This window comes from Pavona decussata, unplaced genomic scaffold (genome assembly GCF_977016875.1).
Source record: "Pavona decussata unplaced genomic scaffold, jaPavDecu1.1 SCAFFOLD_273, whole genome shotgun sequence".
In the NCBI taxonomy this organism is placed as follows: Eukaryota; Metazoa; Cnidaria; class Anthozoa; order Scleractinia; family Agariciidae; genus Pavona; species Pavona decussata.
Window position 1 is genome coordinate 1,670,001 of NW_028145675.1, and position 11,284 is coordinate 1,681,284.

Below are 11,284 nucleotides of genomic sequence, written 5' to 3' on the forward strand. Positions count from 1 at the left end.
AGAGTATTTTCAGTCTCAATGTACGTGTATCATAATGTTGGATTTCATTCTTCATACTTGTATACAGCACAGCACCTGTAGATCAGTAATATACTGTAGTTAGGCCTTGCATCTAGCACTTCAACCACTCTTCCCCATTCATTTAAGAACACTGTTCTTAAAAAATTCTGATTCTGCTTTCAATTATCAATTAAGGCTCAATAAAGATCTTTTTGATATGCCTGCAAATACTGTGCTTTATTAAGTCACCTCTGGGGCTTATTCACTCCATACTTGATTCCTCATTTATATTTTTTTCAGTCCGATAAATAAATAAGAGAGTGGGAACTTAACGGAGAGAGAGGGCCATAACAGAACTTATATGGTAACTGTATTGGTATTTAATGCTACGTTCTAACATGTGCATAAATACTGTTCTACTACTGTACATGTACTGGTGCTAATAATGCCTGTTATTTGGCTCATTATACTGTACATGTCAGTGGTGATTTTATGTCCAACAAAACAAAAACAAAGGCACTGAGGAGTACGTGAAGCCTTATGAGACTATATGTTTTTGTTTTTCAGGTTTGTTTCGAGGTCAGCATTGAAATAATGTCTCAAGACGTGCCTGAATCTAAAGTCCATTCTTCTTCTGATGCAAAATTGAAAGTAACTCTTCTTGGTAGCGAGTGGAGCTCATCAGCTGGTGGTTTGTCCACACTAAACAGAGAGCTTGCAATTTATCTGTCACAACACCCTAAAGTTGAAGTCTCTCTCCTGGTCCCAGAGGGTGCTTGTAAAGATGAAGACAAAAGAGAGGCTAAGAGATATGGAGTAACTGTTGTTGATGCCAAGAAACGCCCAGGCTATGAACCTCTAGATTGGTTAAGCGTCCCTCCTAAAGATCACAGAATGGACATTGTTGTTGGCCATGGTGTGAAGCTTGGCCGACAAGTACAATTCATAAAAGATTCTTCCCACTTTTCCAATTGCAAATGGGTTCAAGTGGTGCATACTGCTCCTGAAGACCTCAGTAGGTACAAAAGCTACTCTGACCCAATTTCAAAGGGCGAAAAGAAACATCAGGTTGAAGTTGATCTCTGTAAAATGGCTGATCTGGTTGTGCCTGTTGGACCGAGGCTGGAAGATTCTTACTCTTCATATCTCCGACGATGCAAGGAGAATCAGGATATTTTTACTGTCACGCCAGGTCTTTTTGAGAGGGAGTTTGGGGACTTAAAACAAGCTCCGAATGAAAGTGGTGAATTTAAAGTGTTGTTATGTGGTCGTGGTGATGATGAAGACTTTGAACTAAAGGGATACAACATTGCCGTTGAAGCATTTACTCATCACCTGCTTAAAAGCAAGCCTTATCGTCTGATTTTTTGTTGGTGCTTCTGAAGGAAAACAGGAAGAGGTAAGAGAAAAACTTCTCCAACGTGGTATCGCTGAAGATCAACTAACTGTCAGAAAGTTTGTGCAAAATAGAGAAAAGATGAAAGACTTACTGAATGAGGTTGATCTTGCCATTATGCCGTCCAGATCAGAGGGATTTGGTCTTGTTGCTCTTGAAGCCCTGTCAGCTGGTTTACCCATTCTTGTTGGTAGCAAGTCTGGATTTGCTAGAGCATTAGAGAACATTCCTTATGGAAAATCATGGATAGTTAACTCAGATGACCCCACAAAGTGGGCAGAGGCAATTGAAGGTGTCCGTGCCAGTCATGCAGTGCGGCTTGAAGAGATCAAATTACTGAGAGAATCTTATGACAACAAGTACAGTTGGAAGGGACAATGTGGAGCCTTTGTAGAAATGATGCGCGGAATGGTTTATGGTATGAGTTCTTACTTGGTTTTCGTTGTTTCCGTTCAAATGCAACTGCGAATTCAGGCAAAGTAACAGACACCCTGTAGTTATAATTATAAACACTGTTAACTCTAGGAGTAAAATTTATGGTCCTGTATCAGTTGGTTCTAACCTTTCAGTCTGCTAGTGAAATTCCATTGTGTTACTGATAAAATGAAAATGATAGCTATTGACCAGTACAATTCTGAAAGACTGGTTGTTTATCAAGATCGCAATAATAGTAATAGAACTTTGGATATTTTTCAGTTTTTTTATAGCATTCTTGGGAATTAAAATTTCAAATACCGTGCAAAGTCGGAATGTCTGATAAGATGGTAGACTTGAGAACTGTGTCCATCATTGATTTGAACTCTAGTCTTTGCAGCCTTAATACTGTCTATCTTAAAGAGAATTTGCTCGCTCATCATGTTCAAGTGTTCAATGGGCACCATCTATATCTATTTCTTGTTGATAGTGTTATTGTCCAATTGTTGAGCTTGAAATCTCATTCTTTCATGGCTCCATTAACTTTTTAAGCCTTTTACCCCTTATATCAAAGAACGTATTATCCTATCTTGTCCCCTTACTTTTCTTCTCAACGTACTGGGTAGAAGTTATTAAAATATGAAGAAATTCACCTTTGGTGGTCATATCCGTAATTCGTATGAACTCGGGGGTTAAATAACCATTAATATTAGAAGGAGCAATTTGATGCTGATCACCGTTAGGGAATAAAGGGTTTTAGAGATAAACCCAAAATACAGAATGACAGTGTCTACTTTTTTACAGGCCCTTCCAGCACCACTGTTAAAACTGCAAAGGAAGAGTCCCTTGCTGAACCGACGTCAGCTGCAGTTACACCAGATAAAGGTCCTTTACAGGAACGACATTGTCTCGATGAAGAAGCGAAAGGAAATCCAAGCATTGCCGGAACCGCTTTTGACCCTATAGGTTTGGAGCCTGATTTCTTTCAGATATAAATTTAGTTATCATCGCTCCATGTATTAGCTTATAGGTTGGGTTTTAGTTGTATTTACATGTATGTCTGCTCCTTGGATTACCTTTTCCCAGGACTGGTTCACAGAGTTACATAAACCACAGGTAACGATTCAGCGTGATTTGAGCATGTTATGAGGGGAAAGATCAAAAGAAACAAAGAAAGGCAAAACAAAAGTGATTAATCTTTCTGGAGAGCGAAATTTGGCAAATATGAACTACATGTATGATTTTGTTTCGATCACACGATTGCAAATAACGGAAGGTGATAGAACTTAGCTCTATCTTCTACAGTTGTCTGTGATCATATCATTGCGATCTGCGATAGCTATGATTCAGGTTATGATAGAGGCGCTGCTGCTGTTTGTTATTTACTTCATGGAAGTGGTTGTAGTCAAAGGTAGCATTCAACTTCCGTTTTGAATATTTTCCTCTTTATGGCCACGGTGGTCTCCATCTCTGTGTAATTTTAAGTCATTAAAGCCGTAATTTTGTGGCAACACGACGGAGCCATCACCTTTTCACTGTATAGCGCATAAGAAAAAATTGCATCTGTAAAATTCCATGTGAGGGAGAAGTTATGGTGTAGTGGTGAGAGCACTAGTCTTTCAACAGTGTGGTCCAGGTTGGATTCCTGTAGTTCACGTAATATATTGGTTTAGTTTGTTGTTGTCTCGTCCTTACTATGACAGTTTTTCTCCAGATTCTTCAATTCTTCTCCCTCCACAAGAGGCAACTATGTGAATTCCAAGCTAATTAGGAATCTGAGGGCCAGTTGTTAGAATAGCTGATTAGTGACACCCTCGTTAATGGGTTCGCGCTTTTTCAGCTTGTGCACCAGCGCCATGGAAGAGTCTCCTTCTTGATATGCGGAGCGACCCATCACTTGAGACTTTTAAAGTTGGCTTAAAACGTTTTTATTTAATAATGAACTTTGGTATCTTGTCTTTCTATGTATGTCATCAATTTATTTTATCTACTTTTATCAAATTTAAATTTATTGATATTGTATTTTTAAATTGTTGTACATTGTAAGAGCATTAAGATTTTAATGTAATTCGCCAAAAATAAATTAATATTATTATTGATATTAGTCAGTTCATTTTAACTTCTTTTGGAGACAAGTCCGTCTATAAATGAAATGACTACGTTAAATTACTCAACTCAGCCAACAGAATGGAAATATTGCACTTTAGATTGTCTTATTTCTGTATATATTTTAATTTTTTTTCATACCTTGGGTGGGGTCTGAGTCTCCTGTTCGTGCCTTTCCCTTTTGGATAACCTTCTTAATATTTTGTTATGTATTTATGCACCATTCATATCTGTGTGATTGCCTAATAATGTTTGATAGATTAGATTTATTCATGTACAGTATTTGGACATGTGCTTATCAATAAGGTCTAAAACAATTATGTCAATTTCACGTTGATTCCAGATACTATTATCAAGCTTTTCATCAGTACCCAAGGTCTAGATGAAGAAACGCAACAAACAGTCCATGCAATGTTAGCACTTCTAGCACAGACGTATGTAAAATCCCACAACCTTTCCACGGCTGAGCTAGAACCAGTCGGAGCCCTTATCGAATTTTTAGAAAAGGCTTACAACGTGGTCCTTGTGTCCGTTAATAAGGGCTCATTGGAAATTGTAGTGCGATGTCCCAACCTGGAAAGTCTTGAGCATCTATGGAGTGACTATCTCTCTGGTCGCCTCAATGAAGAAGTTGAGAGGCACCTTATGACTGAGGAAATCAAGAGGAAACTGAACCTGGAGACGGTTAACTTGACGACAACCATAGAAGAGAGAAACTACTTGATGTGCAAGAAGGCTTTCATGGAAATGTCAAGTACGTTTCAGTTATAGTTCAATGAGTTTTTTATTGAATGGAAATCAGGAGCGCACCTGTAGCACTTCAAGTCATGATTCGATTAATACATATCTTCTCGAGACGTATCGCATTGAAACAAAGGGTAACGTCATATGGACAGGAAGCCAAAACAACATCATCTGGGTTGCTACGGTCAACGCAAATTCAGGGGAAATAGATTCTTTTAAAGGTCTGAGAAAAGTCGGGCAATGTTGTATGAAGTCAGGAAAATTTTAATTGTACCCAAAGTCAGTAAAATATCAGGGAATTTTATTTTTGGCTAGTCGCAAAACAGAATTTACCAATCCGAGTATCTCATTTTGTACAATTGAACGGACTGGAAATTTATTGTTATTTAACCAGGGGAAGCAAATAGCAGTGGCTTTGTACCTGAACACACTGATCCAGCAGGAGAGGGCTCAAGACAAGCTGATGAATCTCAGAAGGTAAAACCTTTTCACTTTTGTTGAAGTCAGAAGGCTTTCATGGAAATGTCAAGTACGTTTTAGTTATAGTTCAATGAGTTTTTTATTGAATGGAAATCAGGAGCGCACCTGTAGCACTTCAAGTCATGATTCGATTAATACATATCTTCTCGAGACGTATCGCATTGAAACAAAGGGTAACGTCATATGGACAGGAAGCCAAAACAACATCATCTGGGTTGCTACGGTCAACGCAAATTCAGGGGAAATAGATTCTTTTAAAGGTCTGAGAAAAGTCGGGCAATGTTGTATGAAGTCAGGAAAATTTTAATTGTACCCAAAGTCAGTAAAATATCAGGGAATTTTATTTTTGGCTAGTCGCAAAACAGAATTTACCAATCCGAGTATCTCATTTTGTACAATTGAACGGACTGGAAATTTATTGTTATTTAACCAGGGGAAGCAAATAGCAGTGGCTTTGTACCTGAACACACTGATCCAGCAGGAGAGGGCTCAAGACAAGCTGATGAATCTCAGAAGGTAAAACCTTTTCACTTTTGTTGAAGTCAGGAAAATGTATTGGAAGTGAAGAGGTGTTAAACATTGTTTTATTAGGGCGAATGATGTACCTGTTTATGTCACGTAAATTTTAAGAGAATTAAGTACGGTGATGTTTCTTCCTTTTCTTTACCCTATTTGTAGGATGGGAAACAGGTTATGAACTGGATGTTTAGAGCAGAAAAGGCCAAAGTAAGAGTAGACTTGGTATATGTATACATTTCGGATTTTTACATTACTAGGAGCTTAATATCAAGAACGAGCTGGTCTTTGAATGAAGGAATTACATGGTACTCAAAAAGAGGCAATGTAGAGGACATTAAAGGGAACCTCCACTCTTTTAACAAATGGAATTAAATCTATGGAAGCCGCATTCAATTTCAAATTTTGTCTGAACAAATTACACAAAACCTTTAAGGTGCAAAACTTGTATATGAAAAGTGGAAAGCATAGGTTAGTCTTTGCTTCTACACTGAATAAAAGAATGTAGAAATGAAAAAAAAAACAAAACAAACAAAAACCAAACACAAACAAACGGCAACAATTCCATTATAGCCCTCTTCCGCCTGCCAATTAAACGAAACGCCTACTAAGGCGACTGACCCATTTCCACAAACCGAAAGCTCAAATACTAACAAAATCTCTCAATTAGTTTTTTGACAAAACTTTAACAGATCTGGATTTGTTCCCAACAACCCACATTAATACTCTAATCTGTCTTTGTCGCTAAAATCCTTATTCTTTTAGATTTCATTTATCTCCCTAGACTAAAATACAAATCCAGGCATCTATTTAAAAGCAATAAACAAGCGATCAAACAAAAAAAAAAGGAACCCTAAACATTTTACTACATTTTAGAAGATTTCAGACCACGTGCGTAACGAGATCTGGACAACACACGCAGTAAAAAATACGGGGCTCTTACCTCGTTTGCTCGCTTTAATTCGCGAGTTGGCGATCTAAATCGCTCTCTTCCCCACTCTACATGCCCTCATTTGCACTGTCTTCTAAATCCATAAGCTCGAGAATCCTCTCGGGGTCATTTGTGACATATCGCGGGACGCTATAATTCCTCTTGAATTTTGACCCAAGCTCAAACTGAAGAGGACCTCATGTATGCCGCATTCAACCATCTCTCAGATTTGCGGGGGAACTGAGCAATATATCTGGCGGGATTTCTTTCAAATTTGAGAGCGAATTGTTGAAACAAATTCTTTTTATAATTTTTTCTGTCATCCGACTTGATTGACGGATATTTAAGCACTGTCCGGAAAAGAGTTTGATTTACAGGCCATACTACTTAATTTTATCATAAACTCGTTGCTTTAAAGGGAACTATGATCACGTTTTACCTGAGTAATTGTTATCGTTAGGATTTGATAAGCCCTTTATCCACCCTAAGGTCGATGTGTTTATTATCAACAGGCATCAAGAAGTGCTCTGCACAAAGCTTCAATCAGTGGACAATCTGAAACTGTCAAAATACTTCTTGATAGTGGTGAAGATGTGGACCAAAGAGACCAGGTTTAAATATATTCCAATTGTTGAGATTAACGTGCAGACGTTTTTGTTTTTTGTATTAGTTTGCATCGCGTTGTTTTGCATTGAATTGTACCGCGTTGCATTGCATTGTAGTGTACAACCAGTGCTGTGTTTTATTGTATTGTATCGTTTGTGTGGCAAACTTGCCTTTTCATGTACATGTAATGGCTAATTCTATGTAGCAGCTCTCGTAAGCTTGTAATCGCCTTCATTGTGTAGCAACTGCTATTGGTTTTAGGGTTGAGAATATTGCTGTTTTTTTGTTTTTGTTGTTGTTGCTGTTTTTGTTTTGTTTTGTTCTTCTCTAGAAGGGTTGTAAGCCAATGACTTGAGACCTTTTGAGAGCTGCTTCATCGTCCGGATTTCAAGAGTGGTTCAGTCCTTTTATACCATGGATTTAACGGCTGGCTGGTTATACGATGTTTCGCAGTTTAATCTGTTGAAAATCTGCTTTCTGGTTGCAATCAAATATAGCCATTGCGAAACCTCATGTAATTTTTCTGTGCTTTTTTTTTTATATATTTGCAAGTTTTCTCTGACGCCTCTTCACCTTGCCTGTTGGTATGGACAGGAATCTGTTGTCAGACTGTTGTTAGAACATGGTGCAAATGTCAATGCTCTAGACAGGGTGAGTTAGATAAAAGGTAAATTATTGATTAATTTCTCCAGACACTAGAAATTACAACTAAACACTGAGTTGCACTGTAACAACACTGATTGCTTCACTGAACACCTGAACATCATCAACCCGCACATACAATTTACTATAGAAATGGATGGGGAGGGATTCTTGGTTTTTGAGGATACCCAGATCCATGTGGAAGATGACTTGAGGATCAAGACCACTGTCCACAGGACACCCACTCATACCTATCAGTTGCAGAATCTTAACTTCTAGTCCAATCATCGCATACAACACAAGAGGTCTGTTTTCCACATTTAATTGAACAAAGCCGAAATCCTAGTCACTGAGAAAAAATACAGAGAACACGATCGCGAACATTTTTGGGGAGGCCCTCGGAGCCAATGGCTTGAGACGTGGGCCTTTCAAACTCCATATAAGTAAACATGTAAAAGCAAGATATAACGTGCTGTGTGAAACTATGCTTCACCGGCGAGGATTCGTTCCATATAATGTCCTGAAGGAGAAGAAAAAATGCAGGGCAGGGGATGACATTTTCCCTGTAGGCCTCCCTTGTACCAGCAGATTGACAGAACACTTGTCTTGCGTCTTTAAGAAGTACGGTATTCCCGCTTACAGTAGACCGAAGAACACACTTAAGTCCCTGCTGGTCCAAACATTCCCCGAGGACGGACAAGATCTGTGTCATAGTATATGATATCGAGTGTGACTCCTGCAAACAAGATTACACCAGAGAGACATGCAGATCGTTAGCAAAGAGACTAAAAGAAGACCGCACGCACCCACATCCGCGCCGAGAACATCAGGACGTCTTGAGGACGTGACGTAAAATGGGAAAATACTTCATTCTTGCTAATTAACAAAGCTCTTCTGGTAGGAGCGAAAGCTTCAGAACGTGTTTAATTGTAATTCCTAGTCTCTGTAGAAGTGAGTTGTCACTAACGTTAAAGATGCATGTTTTTTTTACTTCCTGACCAAATTTCCCTGCGTACAGATCTGAAAGGGTCACATTTGTGTGGCTAAATATTGTGTTAGTATTGCAATTATAGAGGGTTTGTATATTGACCTTGTAATCTCTCTGTATTTTTAGTTTCAACGCACAGCTCTTCAGAAAGCTGAACGCCAAAATCACCGATCCATAGTGCAGTTGTTACGGGAGAATAACGCAACTCCAAGTTTTCAGCGACCGGTAAGAGTCACTTTCTGTCGATTTTTCTGGAGCTACTTTGGGAAAATGTAGACAGTAACCAGCTTATTCATTTATTATTTATTTACTTCTTTATTTAGGTGTTCATTTATGGACTTATGGCCTTAGTTATCCATGTTAATAAGCTATGTAATTCAGTCTTTCTGACTGCAATATATGGTTTTCGATTTAAACGATTTATCCATTTGTTTATTTTGATGTGAAAATCGATAAGGAGACCAATAAAAAGAGAGTAACTAATGCATTAAATAACAAAATAAATCTTAAAACTTTTTACATTTTTTAAATTGCAGTTCAGTCTGAAGACACTAGCGCGCAAGGCTATCTTTAACGTGGACAGACGGTCGGGCTTTAACCTGCTTCAGGCGGCTGTCTTAGAAGGGGACTATAGCATCGTTTCCAAAGCGAGTGTCCTTCTCGATGACTTCGTGAAAGAGATGAATGTTGAAACAACAGGAAACGACGCTAACGCGTTTTCTGGAAAATCTGCCGCTGAAATTTTGTCAAGTCTTGAAAGGAGACGTTCAGGTCATAGTGATATTGACCAACTTTACCAAGGCATGGTCGAGAAAGTCAAAACGCTAAGTGAGCTACACTGGTGTGCAAACATAGACGATGCGGAAAAGGTGATAGAGCTTGTGTTGCATGACGGCATAGATATCAATATTCCAGCAGAAAGCAATTGCACGCCTCTTTTGTGGGCAAGTCAATCATCTTCAAGTATATTGATGAAGACCCTCATTGATCTAGGTGCGGATGTTAATGCTCAAAGAACCGATGATAAAGCAGCACCTTTGTTGTTGGCGGCTTATTCTAACAACTACATGGCAACTCGCCTGCTTTTGGAGCATGGAGCTGATGCGATTATCGCAAACACTGACGGATGCACACCATTGCTGTTGTCAGTTCATCAAGGCCTTTTTCACATTATCCATTTGCTTATTGAGTCAGGACGCATCATCAACCTGGGGGACAAACAAGGCAAAACCCCGCTTTATCTTGCTGTCGAGAAAAATGATGAAACCCTCGTCAAGCTGTTGCTTAAAAACAACGCGGATGTGAACATTCAAGACAGGAAAAGAAATACTCCACTTCATGTATCTGCTCGTGAAGGATTTTTCAACATTTCTCAATTACTAATTGAGTCAAGATGTAGCATCAACTTAAGGAATATAGCTGACAAAACCCCACTTCATATTGCAGTTGAGAAAAATGATGAAACTCTCGTCAAGCTGTTGCTTAAAAACGACGCGGATGTGAACATTAAAGACTGTATGGGAGATGCACCACTTCATGTATCTGCTCGTAGAAGATTTTTCAACATTTCTCAATTACTAATTGAGTCAAGATGTAGCATCAACTTAAGGAATATTGCTGACAAAACCTCACTTTATATTGCAGTTGAGAAAAATGATGAAACTCTCGTCAAGCTGTTGCTTAAAAAAAACGCGGATGTGAACATTAAAGGCTGTATGGGAGATGCACCACTTCATGTATGCGCCCGTAGAGGATTTATCAACATTTCTAAGTTGCTAATTCAATCAGGATGCAACATTAACCTGGCGAACGTAATTGGCAACACCCCACTCGATCTTGCTATCAGAGAAAGTAATGAGACTCTTGTGAAGATGTTACTTGAAAACGACGCACGAGGGTCAAAATACCAAAGAGATCCACAATTGCACAAACCTGCTGGGCCTTCGCGTCTTGGTAGGTCAAAGAGAGCAATAATAGCCGAATTTAAAGAAATGGATCCACCAATGCGCAGTCCTGCTGGGCCTTCGCGTCTTGGCGAAATGGAAAGAGATACACTTGGAAAGGTTACAATAGATCCACTATTACACAAACCTTCTGGACCTTCGCGTCGTGGAGAGGTGGAGAGAGATACACTTGGAATCAAACCTGCTGGGCCTTCGCGTCTTGGCAGGGCAAAGAGAGCAATAATAGCCAAATTTAAAAAACGGGAACCACCATTGCGCAGCCCTGCTGGGTCTTCGTGTCGTGGCGAGGTGGAGACAGATACACTTGAAAAGGTTACAATAGATCCACTATTACACAAAGCTTCTGGGCCTTCGCGTCGTGGCGAGGTGCAAGGGGAACAACTTGAAAATGTTTCAAACGATCCACTATTGCACAAACCTGGTGGGCGTTCGCGCCTTGGCGAGGTGGAGAGAGATACACTTGAAAAGGTTACAATAGATCCACTATTACACAAACC

General features: G+C 39.2%; 2 protein-coding genes and 1 long non-coding RNA gene across 3 annotated transcripts in view; 2 read left to right on the plus strand and 1 right to left on the minus strand.

The window, feature by feature from the left end:
* Positions 1–11,215, minus strand: part of LOC146455533 (uncharacterized) — a 234,614-nt gene extending 223,399 nt beyond the window's left edge. The window contains exons 1-2 of the long non-coding RNA XR_014859026.1: positions 10,969–11,215; positions 10,756–10,914 (exon numbers count right to left, since the gene is read on the minus strand). This is a non-coding gene — a long non-coding RNA (uncharacterized LOC146455533). The remainder of the gene's footprint in view (positions 1–10,755; positions 10,915–10,968) is intronic.
* The window catches only part of LOC146455539 (uncharacterized), a 362,351-nt gene that overhangs the window by 10,467 nt on the left and 340,600 nt on the right, over positions 1–11,284 (plus strand). The window lies entirely within an intron of this gene.
* Positions 1–11,284, plus strand: part of LOC146455540 (uncharacterized) — a 58,342-nt gene that overhangs the window by 8,233 nt on the left and 38,825 nt on the right. The window lies entirely within an intron of this gene.